We start from the raw sequence: 21,309 nt of genomic DNA on the forward strand, positions 1-21,309 counted from the left end.
ACAATCCTGCTTGACAAGAAGCCTATTGTCTGTGACATGAGATGGGTTGACTGGGAGTACATCAAGAAGAATGAAGATCACTATCCAGGTGTATACGACATCTTCAAAGCATGTGGAGTAGATACATTTGTTGCCCAGAAGCTCACCAAGTGGAATGATGAGCTGATCATGCAGTGTTACTCCACTACCCACTTCTACCCAGATGGGAAGATCATCTAGATGTCATAAGGTACAAGGTACCAATCCTCTGTAGAAGAATGGGCACAGTTGATCAATGCCCCTGAAGAGAATGAAGATGACTTGGATGTCTATGCCAAGAAAAAGAAGGATCGAAAATCAGTGGCTAGCATGTACAGAGAGATCCCAGATGCTACTTTGGAGACTCATAAGCTTGGATATGTACACTACTTGTTGTCTGGTTTGCCTACAATCAACTGGATCCTAAGGCACACATTGCTGCCCAAGTCAGGTGATCATAAGATGATCAAAGGACATGCTATCAACTTGCTGCATTTGCTTGATGTTGAAAGTGCAATCATGCCCTTAATCGTATTTTGATGTTGATGACTACATGTATGCTAGGGACTAATCATGTTTATCAAGTATATCTTAGGATTATGTCTCAAAGACCGTGTGTGTGGATCATGACTAGGGACAAAATGCATATAACTCAAGAATGGATATACAAGACATCGGCTTTGTTTACGGTTTGTTCTTGAGTATAGGGATCCCGCACTATTAAGAGGGGATCGTTGGATCTAGTGAAAGACTTGCTCAAAACCCACAACTCCTGCTTTTTCTCTCCGGTTGTCCGGTACTCTACGGACGTTCGGTCCCTCTCAGCTGTCCGGACGTCCGGCTCCCTCCAGTCGTCCGGTGTTCCCTTTATAGAATGATATTTATGGATTTCCGGAACTCTCCAGACATCTGACCTCCGGACAACTGGCAGGTCTCGGACGTCCGGTACTTTCACCACAGAATGGTATTTACAGATTTCCGGGCTTCTCCGGTCGTCCGGGCTCCGGACGTCCGACACGTCTCAGACATCCGTATCCTGTGTACTGATTCGTGGCTCATATATTCCCAGTGGCCAGACGACCGATGACTGTCGGATGTCCGGACTTATTTGTGCCACCGGACGTCCGGTGTTGTCCAGACGTCTGACCTATCCTGTGCACTTAAGTGTCCCAAACGGTCACTTTTCCACACCCACTATATATATACCTTTCCCTTCCATGGGATAAGGTTGACCATTCACTTTGAGCTTGCCAAGAACACTCTTCACTCTCTCTCTCTCTCTCTCAATCACCTACATCAAATCCTAGGTCCCCAAGTGATCTAGGATCATTTGAGAGAAGTTCTCCGATCAAGTGATAGATCCACTCCTTCCCCTTCTTTGCACCAAAGGAAATTGTGATTTGAGCTAGTCTTGAGCTTTCCCCCAACGTTCTTATTACTCTTGGAGGTTGGAGACTCCTAGGCGGTAGGAGTCTTTCGGAGAGGAATCAACCTTTGTGATTACCCCCGAAAAGTTTGTGAGGGTTTGGAGATCACCCCAAGGTCTACCACTAGTGGTTGAGAAACGCCTCCGTGGTGTTGTCTCAAAGGCAGAATAGGGTGAGCCTTCGTGGCGTTGGTGTGCCTTCGTGGTAACATCCACCTCTCTAACAGTGACTAGCCTCCCTCCAAGGAAGTGAACATCAGTGTACATCCTCGTCTCCCGGAGTTGCGGTTATTCCTAACCCTAACTCTCTACTTGTGGTTACTTGTCTCTTTGCACTTATGTACATCATATTGTGCTTACTTACTTATGCGCTTGTGTTACTTGCTTAGTACTTAGTACTCACTTGCAATTGTTAGGCTCACCTTCATATTCTGCATTATTGCCTAAAATTGCTAAGTAATAACTAAAATTTGTAATTGTACCTATTCACCCCCCCCCCTCTAGGTCCATCTCGATCCATTCAATTGGTATCAGAGCCTCGTGCTCTATTCTTGTGGATTAACCGCCCTAGAGCGAGATGAACCCGGATGGGACTCCCCTAGTTGCAGATCCGATGGATAAAGGCGAGGCTTCTTCTGAAGTCAAGTCCTTTTACGTCTGAGGATCTGGAACGGGCCCTTTCTAAGAAAAAAGAGGAGCATGATGCTTCTCCTGAGGCCTTGGTCCAAATGAGATTAGCCACGTTTTCCACGGTGTTGCATCACTCTCGGGTGGTCCGACTTCGAGGCCAACTGTGCCTACTCCGTCACTTGGTCAACAACCTCCTAGCAATGAACATGCCAGTGTTCCTTGGCTTTATGCAAGACCTCAGGTTGAGAAACCAAGATATAATCCTCAAGGCAAACCTCCTTTACATAGTGCCACTTCCGATTTTGCCTTGTCGAGAGTTGCTATGCAAGATCATCTTTGACATGGAAACGATGAGATGCTGGAGATCATGGAGTATGGTTATCATGTGGTTGATCCAAAGAACCCTACACCAACAGAAATTTATGACAAGAATCTCAATGACACTTCAATCATGTGTATAAGGAGAGGTATGGATGACAAGCAAAAGAGACCGTTCATACACATCACAAGTGCCAAGGAACTATGGGAAAGTATTATAAGATCCAAGACTGGCACCTCTACCCTCCGGAGTGCTCAATTTGAAATTGCCAAGGGGCAATTGCAAAACTTTTGTATGGAGAAAGGTGAAACCCCCAATCAACTCCTTGAGCGTCTCATGACTCTCACTGCCGACATTGAGTCGTGTGAGTGTGACAAGACACAAGATGGATTCAACATGACTAAGCGATTCCTTGTGGATAAGTTGCTTCATGCTCTTGCCCCATACCACCATCAAATGGTGTGGGACATAAGACAACACCATGCCTTCAAGGAAATGACTACAGATGACATCATATCCACCTTCCAACTATTTGAAGAGTCAAAGGCTAATGCCACAAAACATCTTGCCATGCATGGTACTCCATCATCAAAGATCAATCTTGCATTGAAGGCCAAGCATGTATGTGAAGATGAGCAAAGTGAAGAAGAAGAACATGATGATGATGATGATGAAGATGGTGATGAGATTGAATCCGATGAGGGCCCTTCATATGAAGACATGGCTCTCTTTGTCAAGAACTTTAGCGTAGGAAAATTCAAGGGAAAATTTCAAAAGAAGAAAGTAAGAAAATGCTACAACTGTGAAGAAACCAACCACTTCTCCAACGAGTGCCCTTACGAGAAGAGAGAAGATAAACCAAGGTTTCCCAAGACCTTTCCCAAGAAGAAGTTGCCAAATCCTTTGAACTCCAAGCTCAAGAAGAGAGATGGGAAAGCAATGCTTGCTCAAGAAGAATCCGATCCGGATGATGTTAGTGGTGTTGTCGGAGTTTCTCAAGACTTTCAAAACACTTTGAGGTTAGTAAACAAGAGTGGTGATGTGGTCACCTACAACTACATGAAAGACTACAAGGGCAACACTCACAAGTGCCTAATGGCAAAGGCCGTGGTAGAAGATGGAGAGGACCAAAGCTCTCCTGACAAGGTCAAGGTAACTCCACAATCAAATCCTCCTCTTTTCACTCCTTCTACTCCTAGTGATGAGTATCTTGATGCGGAGGATAGTTATGAGGATGCTGATCTAGATGATCCTATGATTGCTAAACTTAATAAGTTCATGTGCTCCCTCAAAGGAAAGAAGCTCACTATGTTTCGTATGCTTATGGAGATGGTGAGTAAGCACACCATCACCATTAAGGAACTTGAAACCCTCGTCACCGAGGAAAAGGAAAACTGTGAAATCCTTGAGCGGAAAGTCCAATATGAGGAAGCACGAAATGATGAACTATGCTTTAAAATTGGTGCAAATATTGATGTTCATACTAATGATCTTGCCTCCATGAAAAAGTGTATTAACTCTTGCGAAGAGTTGATGAATGATAAAAGTAAGCTTGTGAAGTCTCATGCTTCTCTCTCTAAGGATTGTGAGCTTATATCCATGTCTCTCAAGACTAAGGAAGGAGAGCTCACCGTTCTTACAAAGAGTTTTGAGACGCTCAAACTTACTTATCTTGAAACTCTAGCCAAGGCTTACTCTTCTCCTATTATCAATGTTGATGCTTGTACTACTAACTCTAGTAGTGATCTAGCATCTATTCTTGAGGAAACTCGCTTTCTCAAGGCTCAAATCAAGAAAGGTCTCATGACATGTGCTCAAGGGCAAAAGAACCTTGATGAGATATTGAGCCAACACAATGAGGTGTTTGCCAAAGAGGGACTTGGGTTTGACCCAAGCACAAGCAAGAAGAAGACGTCCTCTCAAAAGTGCACAACCCCTCTAAAGGAAACATTTGTACGAGAAGGGCACAAGGAGAAAGGTAAGGTTGTCAGTGGGAAGGCCACAAGGGGCATGCCCACTCTCAACAAGCCAAAAGAGTTCATGCCTCCATCCTATGTACTTCGTAAGACTAAGGATGGAGAAGTTTATGCAAAATTTGTTGGTCCACGAAATGCATTCTAGTTCTATGCTATTTGGGTCCCTAAGACCCTTGTGACTAACTTGAGAGGTCCCATTGCAAAATGGGTGCCTCTAACCAAGTCTTAATTGTGTGTAGGTTGACTTCTCTGGTGGAGTGAAATGGGTGATTGATAGTGGATGTACAAATCATATGACCGGAGATAGCAGATTGCTCTATGATTTCATGGAAGCTATTCAACCATTCATGAGCATTATGTTTGGTGGAGGTTCAAAAGGTCAGGTACTCAGTTTGGTCAAGGTGGCTATCACAAATGACATGTCTCTTGCAAATGTCATGCTTGTCCAATCCCTTAAATACCATTTGCTTTCTGTTCGCCAATTGGCTTCTGTTGGTTATGATACACTCTTTGGACTAACGGATGTGAAAGTCTTTAAGAGGGATACTCTTGAAGTGGCCTTTGTTGGAGAGTTGTATGGCAACCTTTACACGGTTGATTTCTAAAAAGAGAGCACATTCTATGCAACTTGTCTAATGGCCAAGGCCGACAAGGGGTGGCTATGGCATCGCCGGCTAGCCCATGTCGGCATGAGAAACCTTCAAGATCTCTTAAAAGGGAATCACATCCTTGGACTAACCAATGTCTCTTTTGAGAAAGATCGTGTGTGTAGGGCATGCATAGCCGGGAAGCAACATCAATCAAAGCACCCACCCAAGAACATTGTGTCTACTTCAAGGCCCCTGGAGCTCCTTCATGTGGATCTTTTTGGGCCTCCTTCATGGGATAGTCTTGGTGGGAAAAATTATGGACTTGTCATTGTTGATGATTACTCAAGATATACATGGGTGTTTTTCCTCAAGTCCAAGGACGAGACGAGGATCACCTTCATTGATTTTGCCAAGCACGCACAACGCAAATTTGACAAAGAAATCTTGGCAATAAGAAGTGACAATGGCTCTGAGTTCAAGAACTATACCTTGGAAGAATTCCTTAGTGATGAAGGGATTGAGCATCAATATTCAGCTCCATACACTCCTCAGCAAAATGGTGTAGCCGAAAGGAATAAACGTACACTTGTAGAGATGGCAAGGTCCATGTTGGATGAATACAAGTCACCACATAGTTTTTGGGCCGAAGCTGTCAATACCGCATGCCATGCATCAAACCGGCTCTTCCTCCGCACTATATTGGAAAAGACTCCATATGAGCTCTAACTGAGAACAAGCCAAATGTCAAGTACTTTCGTGTATTTGGGTGCAAATGTTTCATCCTCAACAAAAGAGAACGGTTAGGAAAATTTCAATCCAAAACAATTGAGGGCATATTTGTTGGCTATATGTCACGACCGGGTTTTCCGGGTAATAAATTTCCAGAAAAGACCGTCGTGCTCATCAGCCCCAGGATTACTGTTAGCTGATGAGGCTCCAACTTGATACAGAAATTCCGAGCAAAATACAAAAATATGTAGTACAAGACCATTCTGGCCTGTGAGCATAACAAATGGTTTCTAGTGGTTGATGGCGGAAGCGGGTTGTGAAACATCTGTGTCTATGGGACTCCATTTCCCACGGGAACAGCTGACCAGGTTAATTCCTATCTTCGCGAGGCTGCTATCTCCATTGAGTGATTTCCGGGGCTGGCATAGCGTCGCTCCTCTCCGTGCAAGAAAATTCTGGCCAAGACAATAGCCAGGGACAAGCCAGTGAGTACTTTGAATGTACTCGCAAACATTATGAACACAGGTATAATATAACCATGATGTGCAAAAAAAAAATATTATAAGCTCATGACGTCAGTCACAATGAAGCTCAGATGCGTGCAAGCAAGTTATTTATCAAAATGCAATAACATGGTAGTATAAAAATTTATGAAACAAATAGCAAGCAATGCCACAGTCGGGCGTCTTAGCGACACCACATAAAGGGCTTTAAAAGAAATGCCACAGTTGGGCGTCTGAGAGACACCACATAAAGGGCTTTAAAAGAAATGCCACAGTCGGGCGTCTGAGCGACACCACATAAAGGGCTTTAAAAGAAATGCCACAGTCGGGCGTCTGAGCGACACCACATAAAGGGCTTTAAAAGAAATGCCACAGTCGGGCGTCTGAGCGACACCACATAAAGGGCTTTAAAAGAAATGCCACAGTCGGGCGTCTGAGCGACACCACATAAAGGGCTTTAAAAGAAATAATCATAATGAATATCCCGGAGGTAGAACCATTCCAGAGATACTCGGTAATAACAATAATATCACGGGTTAGTCAACAATAATAATAATCATAGATATCACAAGTCACGAGTAGTAATTCCATTTCTGGTTAACCGTTTCACCTCCGAAGACCGACACTAAGACCGATACCTGACCCATCCCAGACTGTAATTCTTAACCATGGACACGGCTATTCGAATAGGTTTAATATCTCTGCAGAGAGTGTACTCTTTACCCACGAGTAACGGATTCCTTTAGTCCATCGGACTAATTCCGTCTACGGTCTTTTAATTGAAACACACCTGACTTGCACACACCAGCTTTCACTCGTGTCTGGAATCACCCATGACACCTGTTAAGCAAAACTCTAAGTGGGGAGGCTACAACCTCGCGTAGCATGGGATCAAATTTCTATCGCGCGCTCTAAGGGGTGCCCCCCTCTCGGTCCCAACCGGATACACCCATGCCCCCGGACCAGGTGGCATGCCTACCGGCTACAACCGGTATCTTCCACCATGGCCTCTCTGTACGGTGTGTGCCAAGACAAGGGTTAACAACTTACTGAACCATACCCCACCTATGGTAGGGACCAGTGGCAGTACGAAAACAAGTATGGGGGTTACCGGAACAAGACTCGATCTATGGCCGACTCAGGAGGCTTATGAGTTCCCTGCATGACATGTATAACAAATATATTTCAACCGAAGAAATCACCACTCAATGTACCTTACCATGCCATACCGGACATAACCGTCCCGACGGGGACCGGCGACAAGCTCACGCCTACCCAAGGCCGAGGCTTTCCCGGATTCCTTTCCGGCATGCATGCAAGGCACATGAGGAGCATTACCATCACAATAATATTCATTTCCAACAGCAAGGAAATCACTGATTTGCTTCCATGCAAATGATCATGTCACATGAAATAACAAGTCCTCCGAAGTAAGGTGGTGTTATAAACGTTTCAAATAACACACCAAAAACATTATGCCAGGGTTCAGAATGCTTGCCTTCATGGTGTGGAGAGGTGGGGGGTGCTCTCCAAAATTTTTGAAAGCTTCTTTCTCTCCCAAAAATCCTATTTTCAAGAATATGCAAATAACACCTATTTCAAAAACAGTACAAAAAAGTTGTTTGGAAAATATTCAAATAAATCTTAAAATAAACTAGACAATATTTGAGAGATGTAGGAAAAAGAATTAATTCATTTGGAGTTATATTTAAAAAGTTATAGCCAGTCAAAGTTCTGGTCAAATCTGTTATTTAAATTAAAACAGAAAAGAAAACGTTTCGGAGGGGAATACGCTTTCGGAGTGGGGAAAACGTACTAGGCGGATTACGTCTTCACTTAATCCCACGTGGACAGGCACAGGGTCGCTGACAGTGGGTCCAGGGGGCCCACTAGTCAGGTTTGACTAGTCTCTTTCCCTCTCCTTCCTCTGACCCGAGCGGAGGCGGAGCTCCGGCGATTGTCGCCGGCGACTGGCGGCTCCTCGCGGGGCCCTGAGGGAGGGGATGGATCCGCCACTCTAGTGCGGTCCTCCCGATGGTCGCAGGGTAGCTGGAGGTGGAGGGAGCTGCCGGCGGCGAGCTCCGTGGCGGAGGAAAGCTTCGGTGGAGAAGTGACATTGTGGCGGCGATGTTTCCCGATCAAAATCAAGTAGTGGGAAAGGTTCATGGGAGGATGAGGAAGTTCCTGGCGAAGAGAACGGAGAGGGGGAGGTACTGGAGGTGCCGGATTGGCCGGGGCGGTGGCGGCGGCCGGAGTTGCCGGAGATGAGGAAGGAGGCCTCCCCGGGTCGAATGCGAGGCAGGGGAGCGCCATGGGGGTAGCATAAGGTCGCCTGCGTGCTCGGGGAAGCTCGGGGGGTCCATTTATAGCGCGCCAAGGTCGGTTCCGCGGCGGTGGGGATAAGCTCTCCGGCGAACCGTCTCTCTGTAGCTAGGGCGACGTGGCGGCGACGAATGCTAGCGGACACCCGTGTGTATGAGCTCGGGCTGTGCCGGGGCCAGGTGGCGAGCCGGGGTGGCTTGGGCGGTGCTGAATGGAGCAGGGGCTGTCGGCGGCAGCGGCGGCTAGCTCTTGGCCTGCCGGGCGTGGCGGGGGCTGCTTGGCGCGTTGCGGTGAGAAGGGTAGCGCGTGGCGAGGTGCTGCAGAGCGAGCCAAAACCGTGGGGGCCAGCGTGTCGGCTCGTGTGCGCGGCTGCAATATGCGGGCTCTGGGCATGCCCAGAGCACGCCGACCATCTGTCCGGCGAAATGCCCTGGCCTGCTAGATGGCTTGGTTGGAGCTGAGGATTAGCAGTTCTAGGCTATGGCTTGCAAGGGGATCAGTAGACAAGCTGGTTTGGTCAGGAGATCAGGTTCACAGTGCAAACCAAAAATTCATGCCAAAACAGATCATGCCCATATGGTGTTTGACAAAATGCTAAGGGCACTTAGGCATTTCTTGGAGTGGCCAAAATCTCCAAATCAGTGTCTCTGTGGATGAAAGAGAGGGTGGTGATGTTAGTTGGTGAAATGCACAAACTTGTTAGTGCAAGTCTAGCAGAATTTCAATTCTGGACAGGAAATAAATGGCATTATTTCATGAACCAAAATTAATCCAATGGGTGCATGCTCCTGGACTTAAGGGTTTGGCAAGGGGGACTACCAGTAGAAAAAGTAATCATGGATATAGGAGCAATTAAAATGGTGGTTGCTGTACAAATCATCAAGTTGGTCCAGAATGGAAATGAGGTTGATTCACTCAATATTTTCAAAGAACAACCCTGGATTTTTGCACAAAATGGAATAATATGCTCCTACTGACCTCCCCTAATTTTGGTAGAAGTTTTAAAGAAATATATAAAAGGGTTGTAGTGCAAAATGCACTCTGGACCAGAGAAGAAAAACTGAGTGTAGGGCTCAAAATATTTCATGAATGAAATATATTTTTGCATAAAAGTGATTTAAAAACATCACATGACATCTCCAAATTTTTGTGGAAATTTTAAGTGAATCTATCAAATGGTTGTAGTTCAAATATGGCCATATAACCTTGAAAAACTATTTTCAAGAAGGTAAAGATCAAGCAATTAACTTAGTTAATTAGTTATACTGATAAAAGGAAAGTTTTTCTTGAGAGGTTAAACAAGTCCAAAAACATATTTGAAAAGTCTTCCCTTTGGGAAAAACTCATCATAACAGGGAAGGAAATGATTTAAAAATCAAAATGGAGCTCAGAAATCCAAAGTTTTAATTCCTAGCAAAATTTTAATTTAATAAAACAAGGCCAAATTTTTGGGGTGTCACAATACTATCCCCCTTAAGAAAAATCTCGTCCTCGAGATTTGCTAAGAGCCGTTGTGAAAAACAAAAGTTCCATATGCATTCGAGCGGTTGTGAGACTGCTGCCGTGGTGCTGTGTGAAATTAATTAATCCGCGTCGTGAAGTGGCAGGTGTAGCAATTCAGGAAAAAGAAGTCTCACTCCAGGATTTTGCGAGGGAAAAAACAGTTAATTTTTAGGAGCATAATCCACAACAAAAACTACACACATTAGTAGAAGCCAAATAATTGACTCGTCGTACAAACTCAGGGTATCACGCATAAGTCACACACATAAATAAATGTTGCAAGGAACAAATACAATAGCGACGTCTAAAATGAAAATGGTAACTGGGTGGGGTCCTGATAAAATGTCTCTGGTAAAGGGATACACTCCTCTTCTATCGGAGGAAGTGGATTGACCAGTCGATGTATGCGTCTCTCCGGGTCGGGTCTCAGTGGTCTGCCGATGGCAATCTGAGGATTTAAATCTGCGAGGCTCTGGAGATAATCCATCACTCGCTGGTTCAAATGCTCTTGAGCAATGATGTACTGGATCAGGTTGGCCAGAACTGGGTCTCTCTCAATACGTCCACCGGGAAAAGATGTTACTTCTCCGGGTGCTGCACGACTCGGAAAGTAATAATATCCTCGTTCGCGGGCATAGGGTACTGCGGATCGAAGACGAGCAATCGCTTCTTTCGCAGCAACTTCTATGGCCAGGTGTGGGGTTGGCATAGATTTCCCCACGAAGGAAACTTCTATTGGATCTTGGTTGGGGTCTACAGGAGGAATGTGTACTGCTGCCCAATATTCCGAGGTGGATGGGGTGATCCTCGATTTGAACAGCTCGTACTGAGGTGGCTGGGTAGAACCCATGGTACTGCGGGTAAAATCCCACAATATTTTGACAAAGCTACCTGGGGTTGCATCTGGGGTTCTCAGATGAATGCTGGGGCTCGGCATGACAGGAAAAAGCGTGAGTGTTGTGTACAAAGTGAGGGTTGTTGGGTAAGGTCACAAGGTGGTCTTTATATAGCAATGGAGCCGGGTCGTTTTACCGTGGTGAAAGGTAATAAATTTGCCAGCTTAGCTCCAAAGGTCAGGTCGGTGTCGGAGATACACATATCTCATAAAGAGACGTGTTACTATGGTTGTCATCGGGTTGGTTTTGGTAGTCGTGCCCGGAAAATATGCAGCTATGCGCTGACCAAAAATGCAAGGCTACTATTAAAGCAGAGGCACAAAGACAGGCTGCGTTAAAATACGCGGTCGCATGATTACAAAGCGAGGATACATTGAAACTTGGTGCTACATCATACGGCTTAGTCTACCTCGTTCATGTCTAAACGGGCGTGCCTGGTGGATGTCGAGGCTTCTCCACGTGTCTCACTGCCGGGATTAGTCGGAGATGGCGGGGGAACTGCAGGGTCGGGGTAGTGATGATGACCATCGCGGGGATTGTTGTCCACAACTCCGTTGGAGTGTGCTCCCAAAATGCGACGAAGCACCTCTGGGGTTATCGCAGCACCTTGGCCGATGGCTGGGGCAGATCTTGGGGTCTCGATCGGTTGTCCAAACAGCACGACTGGGTTGTTGGCGTTGGGCTCGTTTTCTCCTCTCGCCGGGGCTCGACGAACCAACTCTCCACGAGCTGCGATTAGATCAATGGTGATCTGGTCGAACAGTGCCTCTAGTGCACTTACATAGCGCACTAGGTGCAACAATGCGGGGTCCGTCTCGTGATCTCCATTGGCAACTTGGGGTGGTCTACCATACCCTTCACGTCTGGGGTAGTAGTGGAACGAGCGACAGTTAACTCTGGGCGACAAGTGCCTGAGATGAACTATAGCCTCTCGAGCGGCTAGCTGGATGGCTTGTGGCTCAAAGGAAGTTGTCCTTCCAGTGAACCTGTAGGGGCGCTCGGGTGCTAGACCCCTACCGTAGATGTGCACAGTGGCCCAGAATTGACGGTCTTCACCGCTCATGGGTCCTTGATACACAACATATTCTGGTGGCTCCTCTAACGCGTAGGCACGACGGGTGAGGTTTGCGAGGATGGTCACAAAACCTCCAAGGTTGGTTGCTGTGGTTTCGTTGTGCACTATAGGTCCAGGCATTGTGGCTCGGTTTGGGGTAGCGACTGTGTGTGCTGGTTTGGGGCTAGCGCGCCCTTTTTATAAGAAAAAGGGGACGGAGTCTTCCTTCGCACGCTTGCGAGAAAGGACTATTTAGGGGCCAGTCACTGGCGCATGAGTGACAGGTTAGGTTGATAGGTTGGGCACCGACTGCCAAAAAGGTGTTGGGTCACTTTGTGGCTATCTTGCACGAGAAGCTTGGCTGGGGTTTGGCTAAGGTCTAGTGGGTTGGTTTGCCTAAGTTTATTGACCTGGCTAAGATAGGATTAGCCAATGGTCAGCGTGGCTCTGATACCAAGTCTGTCACGACCGGGTTTTCCGGGTAATAAATTTCCAGAAAAGACCGTCGTGCTCATCAGCCCCAGGATTACTGTTAGCTGATGAGGCTCCAACTTGATACAGAAATTCCAAGCAAAATACAAAAATATGTAGTACAAGACCATTCTGGCCTGTGAGCATAACAAATGGTTTCTAGTGGTTGATGGCGGAAGCGGGTTGTGAAACATCTGTGTCTATGGGACTCCATTTCCCACGGGAACAGCTGACCAGGTTAATTCCTATCTTCGCGAGGCTGCTATCTCCATTGAGTGATTTCCGGGGCTGGCATAGCGTCGCTCCTCTCCGTGCAAGAAAATTCTGGCCAAGACAATAGCCAGGGACAAGCCAGTGAGTACTTTGAATGTACTCGCAAACATTATGAACACAGGTATAATATAACCATGATGTGCAAAAAAAAAATATTATAAGCTCATGACGTCAGGCACAATGAAGCTCAGATGCGTGCAAGCAAGTTATTTATCAAAATGCAATAACATGGTAGTATAAAAATTTATGAAACAAATAGCAAGCAATGCCACAGTCGGGCGTCTTAGCGACACCACATAAAGGGCTTTAAAATAAATGCCACAGTTGGGCGTCTGAGAGACACCACATAAAGGGCTTTAAAAGAAATGCCATAGTCGGGCGTCTGAGCGACACCACATAAAGGGCTTTAAAAGAAATGCCACAGTTGGGCGTCTGAGCGACACCACATAAAGGGCTTTAAAAGAAATGCCACAGTCGGGCGTCTGAGCGACACCACATAAAGGGCTTTAAAAGAAATGCCACAGTCGGGCATCTGAGCGACACCACATAAAGGGCTTTAAAAGAAATAATCATAATGAATATCCCGGAGGTAGAACCATTCCAGAGATACTCGGTAATAACAATAATATCACGGGTTAGTCAACAATAATAATAATCATAGATATCACAAGTCACGAGTAGTAATTCCATTTCTGGTTAACCGTTTCACCTCCGAAGACCGACACTAAGACCGATACCTGACCCATCCCAGACTGTAATCCTTAACCATGGACACGGCTATTCGAATAGGTTTAATATCTCTGCAGAGAGTGTACTCTTTACCCACGAGTAACGGATTCCTTTAGTCCATCGGACTAATTCCGTCTACGGTCTTTTAATTGAAACACACCTGACTTGCACACACCAGCTTTCACTCGTGTCTGGAATCACCCATGACACCTGTTAAGCAAAACTCTAAGTTGGGAGGCTACAACCTCGCGTAGCATGGGATCAAATTTCTATCGCGCGCTCTAAGGGGTGCCCCCCTCTCGGTCCCAACCGGATACACCCATGCCCCCGGACCAGGTGGCATGCCTACTGGCTACAACCGGTATCTTCCACCATGGCCTCTCTATACGGTGTGTGCCAAGACAAGGGTTAACAACTTACTGAACCATACCCCACCTACGGTAGGGACCAGTGGCAGTACGAAAACAAGTATGGGGGTTACCGGAACAAGACTCGATCTATGGCCGACTCAGGAGGCTTATGAGTTCCCTGCATGACATGTATAACAAATATATTTCAACCGAAGAAATCACCACTCAATGTACCTTACCATGCCATACCGGACATAACCGTCCCGACGGGGACCGGCGACAAGCTCACGCCTACCCAAGGCCGAGGCTTTCCCGGATTCCTTTCCGGCATGCATGCAAGGCACATGAGGAGGATTACCATCACAATAATATTCATTTCCAACAGCAAGGAAATCACTGATTTGCTTCCATGCAAATGATCATGTCACATGAAATAACAAGTCCTCCGAAGTAAGGTGGTGTTATATACGTTTCAAATAACACACCAAAAACATTATGCCAGGGTTCAGAATGCTTGCCTTCATGGTGTGGAGAGGTGGGGGGTGCTCTCCAAAATTTTTGAAAGCTTCTTTCTCTCCCAAAAATCCTATTTTCAAGAATATGCAAATAACACCTATTTCAAAAACAGTACAAAAAAGTTGTTTGGAAAATATTCAAATAAATCTTAAAATAAACTAGACAATATTTGAGAGATGTAGGAAAAAGAATTAATTCATTTGGAGTTATATTTAAAAAGTTATAGCCAGTCAAAGTTCTGGTCAAATCTGTTATTTAAATTAAAACAGAAAAGAAAACGTTTCGGAGGGGAATACGCTTTCGGAGCGGGGAAAACGTACTAGGCGGATTACGTCTTCACTTAATCCCACGTGGACAGGCACGGGGTCGCTGACAGTGGGTCCAGGGGGCCCACTAGTCAGGTTTGACTAGTCTCTTTCCCTCTCCTTCCTCTGTCCCGAGCGGAGGCGGAGCTCCGGCGATTGTCGCCGGCGACTGGCGGCTCCTCGCGGAGCCCTGAGGGAGGGGATGGATCCGCCACTCTAGTGCGGTCCTCCCGATGGTCACAGGGTAGCTGGAGGTGGAGGGAGCTGCCGGCGGCGAGCTCCGCGGCAGAGGAAACCTTCGGTGGAGAAGTGACATTGTGGCGGCGATGTTTCCCGATCAAAATCAAGTAGTGGGAAAGGTTCATGGGAGGATGAGGAAGTTCCTGGCGAAGAGAACGGAGAGGGGGAGGTACTGGAGGTGCCGGATTGGCCGGGGCGGTGGCGGCGGCCGGAGTTGCCGGAGATGAGGAAGGAGGCCTCCCCGGGTCGAATGCGAGGCAGGGGAGCGCCATGGGGGTAGCATAAGGTCGCCTGCGTGCTCGGGAAAGCTCGGGGGGTCCATTTATAGCGCGCCAAGGTCGGTTCCGCGGCGGTGGGGATAAGCTCTCCGGCGAACCATCTCTCTGTAGCTAGGGCGACATGGCGGCGACGAATGCTAGCGGACACCCGTGTGGATGAGCTCGGGCTGTGCCGGGGCCAGGTGGCAAGCCGTGGTGGCTTGGGCGGTGCTGAATGGAGCAGGGGCTGTCGGCGGCGGCGGCGGCTAGCTCTTGGCCTGCCGGGCGTGGCGGGGGCTGCTTGGCGTGTTGCGGTGAGAAGGGTAGCGCGTGGCGAGGTGCTGCAGAGCGAGCCAAAACCGTGGGGGCCAGCGTGTCGGCTCGTGTGCGCGGCTGCAATATGCGCGCTCTGGGCGTGCCCAGAGCACGCCGACCATCTGTTCGGCGAAATGCCCTGGCCTGCTAGATGGCTTGGTTGGAGCTGAGGATTAGCAGTTCTAGGCTATGGCTTGCAAGGGGATCAGTAGACAAGCTGGTTTGGTCAGGAGATCAGGTTCACAGTGCAAACCAAAAATTCATGCCAAAACAGATCATGCCCATATGGTGTTTTACAAAATGCTAAGGGCACTTAGGCATTTCTTGGAGTGGCCAAAATCTCCAAATCAGTGTCTCTGTGGATGAAAGAGAGGGTGGTGATGTTAGTTGGTGAAATGCACAAACTTGTTAGTGCAAGTCTAGCAGAATTTCAATTCTGGACAGGAAATAAATGGCATTATTTCATGAACCAAAATTAATCCAATGGGTGCATGCTCCTGGACTTAAGGGTTTGGCAAGGGGGACTACCAGTAGAAAAAGTAATCATGGATATAGGAGCAATTAAAATGGTGGTTGCTGTACAAATCATCAAGTTGGTCCAGAATGGAAATGAGGTTGATTCACTCAATATTTTCAAAGAACAACCCTGGATTTTTGCACAAAATGGAATAATATGCTCCTACTGACCTCCCCTAATTTTGGTAGAAGTTTTAAAGAAATATATAAAAGGGTTGTAGTGCAAAATGCACTCTGGACCAGAGAAGAAAAACTGAGTGTAGGGCTCAAAATATTTCATGAATGAAATATATTTTTGCATAAAAGTGATTTAAAAACAGCACATGACATCTCCAAATTTTTGTGGAAATTTTAAGTGAATCTATCAAATGGTTGTAGTTCAAATATGGCCATATAACCTTGAAAAACTATTTTCAAGAAGGTAAAGATCAAGCAATTAACTTAGTTAATTAGTTATACTGATAAAAGGAAAGTTTTTCTTGAGAGGTTAAACAAGTCCAAAAACATATTTGAAAAGTTTTCTCTTTGGGAAAAACTCATCATAACAGGGAAGGAAATGATTTAAAAATCAAAATGGAGCTCAGAAATCCAAAGTTTTAATTCCTAGCAAAATTTTAATTTAATAAAACAAGGCCAAATTTTTGGGGTGTCACACTATAGATCAAACTCTCACGCCTATAGAGTCTACAACAAATCCAATGGATGTGTTGTAGAAACTTGTGACGTGGTGTTTGCTGAATTTAATGGCTCCCATGGAGAGCAAGTTGGTCTAAGTGATGTAGGTGAAGAAGTCTCCTCTCAAGACATTTTGACCATGGGTGTTGGTGCACTTCTTCCTATGGAACAAGAACCTCATGACGACGAAGAAGAAGATGGGAGCTTCGCACATCATCAAACTACCTCAACACCCATACCATCACAAGTTCCTATTGCTCAACCGATGCCCTTAGCCCAAGTAGAAGAAGATGATCAAGTTCCTCTTCATGATAATCTTCAAGAACAAGATCATCATCAAGGGCAAGAACAAGAAAGTCCAATCATTGATGATGAACCTCAACAAATGCAATATGAACAAGAAGATCTTCCTCCACACATTAATGATCCATATGTTGAGGACGTGGATGATGGACATGAAGTTGAACCTCGAGAAACTCTAACCTCCTTCATGCCCCGAGTGGCCGGTCGTGTTGATGTTGACAAAATTCTCACCGGCATATCGGAAGGTAGAGTCACTCGTAAACATTTGACAAACTTTTGTGCTCACTTCTCTTTTGTGTCTAGTGTTGAGCCCCTCAAGGTACAAGATGCATTGATGGAAAACGATTGGTTAATTGCTATGCAAGAAGAGTTGACAGTTTTGAATGCAACCAAGTGTGGTCATTAGTCAAGAGGCCACCTACCGAGCACAACGTCATTGGAACAAAATGGATTTTCAAGAACAAGCAAGATGAAAATGGTGTAATCATCCGTAACAAGGCAAGGTTAGTGGCACAAGGGTACTCACAAGTTGAAGGTTTGGACTTTGGTGAGACCTTTGTCCCCGTTGCCCATCTTGAATCCATTCACATCTTACTTGCTTATGCCGCTTTCAATGGTTTTACATTACATCAAATGGATGTGAAAAGTGATTTTCTTAATGGTCCTTTACAAGAAGAAGTATATGTGTCACAACCACCCGGGTTCGTTGATCCCATTCACAAAGACTATGTGTATAAACTTCATAAGGCTTTGTATGGCCTCAAACAAGCACCCCGTGCTTGGTATGATCATTTGAAGAAGTTTTTACTCGATGATGGTTTTGTGAGAGGGGTGATCGATCCCACTCTTTTTACTAAGAGGGACAAGGGTGATTTGATCCTATGCCAAATCTATGTAGATGATATCATTTTTGGTTCTCCTAACATTCATTTGTGCAAGAAGTTTGCGGCTTCAATGACCAAGAATTTTGAAATGTCACTCAATGCGGATTTGAAGTTCTTTCTCGGATTTCAAATTCAACAATTTCAAGAAGGAATTTTCTTATCTCAAGCAAAGTACCTCAAGGATATACTAGAGAAATTTGGCATGTCTGATGCTAGTCCATGCAAGACACCCATGCCAACCAAAATTGCTCTCACTGAAGACACAAATGGTACTCCTTTCGGCCCATCTATTTACCGCTCTATGATTGGTTCATTACTTTACCTTTGTGCATCTAGACCAGACATCATGTTCAGTGTATGCATGTGTGCTAGATTTCAATCTTTCCCTATGGAAAGTCATCATAAGGCGGTTAAGCATATTCTTAGATACCTTGTTCACACCCCAAAGTTGGGTCTCTGGTACCCCAAGGATGCTAAGTTTGATCTCATTGGGTACACGGATGCGAATTGGGCTGGGGACAAAGTGGATCGTAAGTTCACATCCGGTGCCTATCAGTTTCTTGGACGCTCCTTCGTAAGTTGGTCCTCGAAGAAACAAAATTGTATTGCCCTCTCTACCACAGAAGCTGAATACATTGCTGCCGCCAGTTGTGCAACTCGGTTATTATGGATGAGGCAAACTTTGAAGGATTACAATATCACCTATAGACATGTGCCTCTTCTATGTGATAATGAAAGTGCCCTCAATATTGCTGAGAACCCCAAGGATCATCTCCGCACCAAGCACATTGATATTAGGTATCACTTCTTGAGAGATCATGTTGAAAAGGGTGATATTCACATTGATCAGATTTGTACAGATTTTGCAACTGGCAGATATTTTCACCAAACCATTGGATGAAGCAAGGTTTTGTCGACTTAGGCATGAACTTGGTATCTTGGAGCTTGACAATATTATGTGAAATCTAGTACCCATTCATGCATGAAATTAATGTCTTGTCTCGATGTAGGCATATATGTACGGGGAGACACTCAACTCATGACTATCCTCACCCTATGAAATGCATAAAAAGAACAAACACTCTCAAAGCTACCATGACATCTAACTATGGTGCTTTTCATGATGGAGTAGTGATTATGCACTCAAAGTTCAAATCTTTCCGTGCCATGTCACGTATACTCGTACATGGTGGCGGTAGCCACCACTCGTATCATTAGAACAATATTGGAGTGGTATATGTTTATTATTGATTGGGATAGGATACTAGTTGCTTAATAAGAAATTCTTACTATGAACAGTAATCATCATCTCCTCATCATGATCAGTAGCTCATACAATTGCACGTAGTCCTCTAACCAATTCTGGCGCCGGTCGTCCGTGGCTTACCGGACGTCCGTGCGTTTCTCCAACACCGGATGTCCGTACACCTCCGGACATCCGTAAAATCTTCTCTGTTGAACTCAGCCCGGTCGTCCGGCCTATCCGGACATCCGTAAAATCCTCTCCGGTATCCTTCCCTGGCCCACGCGCCGGACGTCCGTGGTTTCACCATCGTCCGTAAAAACCTCTCTGTTATATTTCTTCTTCCTGGCCCAGCCGCCGGTCGTCTGTAGATTCCCGGTTGTCCGGACGTTTCTTCGACTCCGGTCGTCCGTAGGCTCTGGTCGTCCGGTTGATTTTCCAGGCTCCTATATATAGCGCAGGGTAGGGTTTCGGGTCAGTTACCCTCATCCACTTGCTCCCTCTCCTCTGTTGCCCACCGCCGCCGCTCCTGTCCCGTGGCTCCTTGCCGCGGACACACGCCGTCGTGCCCCTCGTCGGGGCCGCTCTCTACTTGGGATCCATGACATGTCCACGCCCCTTGCCGCGGTTCCTCTGTCCGCCTATGTCCCCGCTCAAGCTCCGGTGGCCATCGTCGAATACTCGGCCTATTGCCTGATTCGCTCCGGTCGCCGGCTTCCTCCGTGTTCCTCACTCCAAGGTAGCCCTTATCTTTTCTCCCTCATGCATCGATTCCTCGATCTATGGTGGGGTGTTGATTTGGGTCTTCCTTCTCCCCTAGGTCGTGATGCCCAAGACCAAGCACTCCGCACGCAAGCAAGTCACCGGTGGTCTGGCTTGCTCGTATCATCGTGGTGGCTCCGATGACTCACAGGAGCGGGCTCGTCCTCGGAAGTGTGTCGCCCGTCCTCATAGCTCGTCTAGCAACTCCTCCTCGGAGGGATCCTACTATGAGGATGAACTGGAGGATTTGGAACCGGCCCCGTTTGTGGGTGTTCGCACTTCTGCACCCAAGCCGGGAACTCGTCGACCCACCTTCCAGCCTCCTCCTCCGGTGCAACCCCACGGTGATGCTCTTCATATCTCCCTTGAGCCTCCTTTACCACTCGGCCGCCATATTAAGCAGTTTAACAAGGTTCCCATTGCATCTTATCTTAAGTTGTGTCACGATGTTGATCAGTTTACTATTGTTAGGGATTCTCAGGATAGTCGTTTTCGCACTAATGTCCAAGCCGACATCTTTACCACTATTTTCATTCCTAAAGGCTTGTCTCTCCATGTCTGCATTGACCTAGAGCATATTCACACTCATCCGGACAAATATCCGGGGGCTATTGAGCTCATTGAGTCATCTAATCTTGCTGCTCCATTTGCATTTCAACATGACTTTAACCAAGCTGACATTCATCAATTCTATGCCACATGCTATTTTGGTCCAAATAACACTGTCACTTGGATGATCTCCGACGCTGTGCTCACATCATCTTATGCTCAATTTGTTAATGCCCTTGGGTTTCCTGACACTGGGTTCAAAATCCACAAGGATGACCCCAACCATACGCCCAAGGGCATTGAGGTCTGTGCGGATCTTCTTAAACCAATATCAACTTTGAATGACATAGAAAAACAAAAGGGTCTGAACCAAGTCTCCATTTTGCACTCCCCTTTCTACATCATCTATCAGTGCGTCATCCGCACCATCTATCCCAAGATGGGTGACAAAGGCTCTTGCAGTAGCTATTGCATTGATCCTCATCATCATCAGTAGCTCATACAATTGCACGTAGTCCTCTAACCAATTCTGGTGTCGGTCGTCCGTGGCTTACCGGACGTCCGTGCGTTTCTCCAACTTTCCTCATGCCCCCTTCATTCAGGCTTTTATCGAGAGTGTCGCTCCCTTTCCCATTGCCCGCACTCACGTGCATGAGCGATGGGTCATTCCAGCTCACATGGCGGATGATTATGTTCCTCCTCCTACTGCTCCTGCTCGTCGCACTGCAGCTAGTGTTACTTCTCACACTGCCCGCTATACTTCTTCCAGTTCTGCACCCTTTGGGCGCACTGCTCGTTTTCTTGGGAAGGCTCACTCTACAATGATGAAGATGTTCACCTTTCATTGCTCCCCACATCACGATGTTGTCACTCGCATGGTCAATTCCAAGAATGCTCTGAAGGCTCGTCTGAGAGACTCCGGAGTGTATGATGTGAGTGATGATGAGCGTCTTCC

This window comes from Triticum dicoccoides, chromosome 3B, assembly GCF_002162155.2.
Source record: "Triticum dicoccoides isolate Atlit2015 ecotype Zavitan chromosome 3B, WEW_v2.0, whole genome shotgun sequence".
NCBI classification, from domain to species: domain Eukaryota; kingdom Viridiplantae; phylum Streptophyta; class Magnoliopsida; order Poales; family Poaceae; genus Triticum; species Triticum dicoccoides.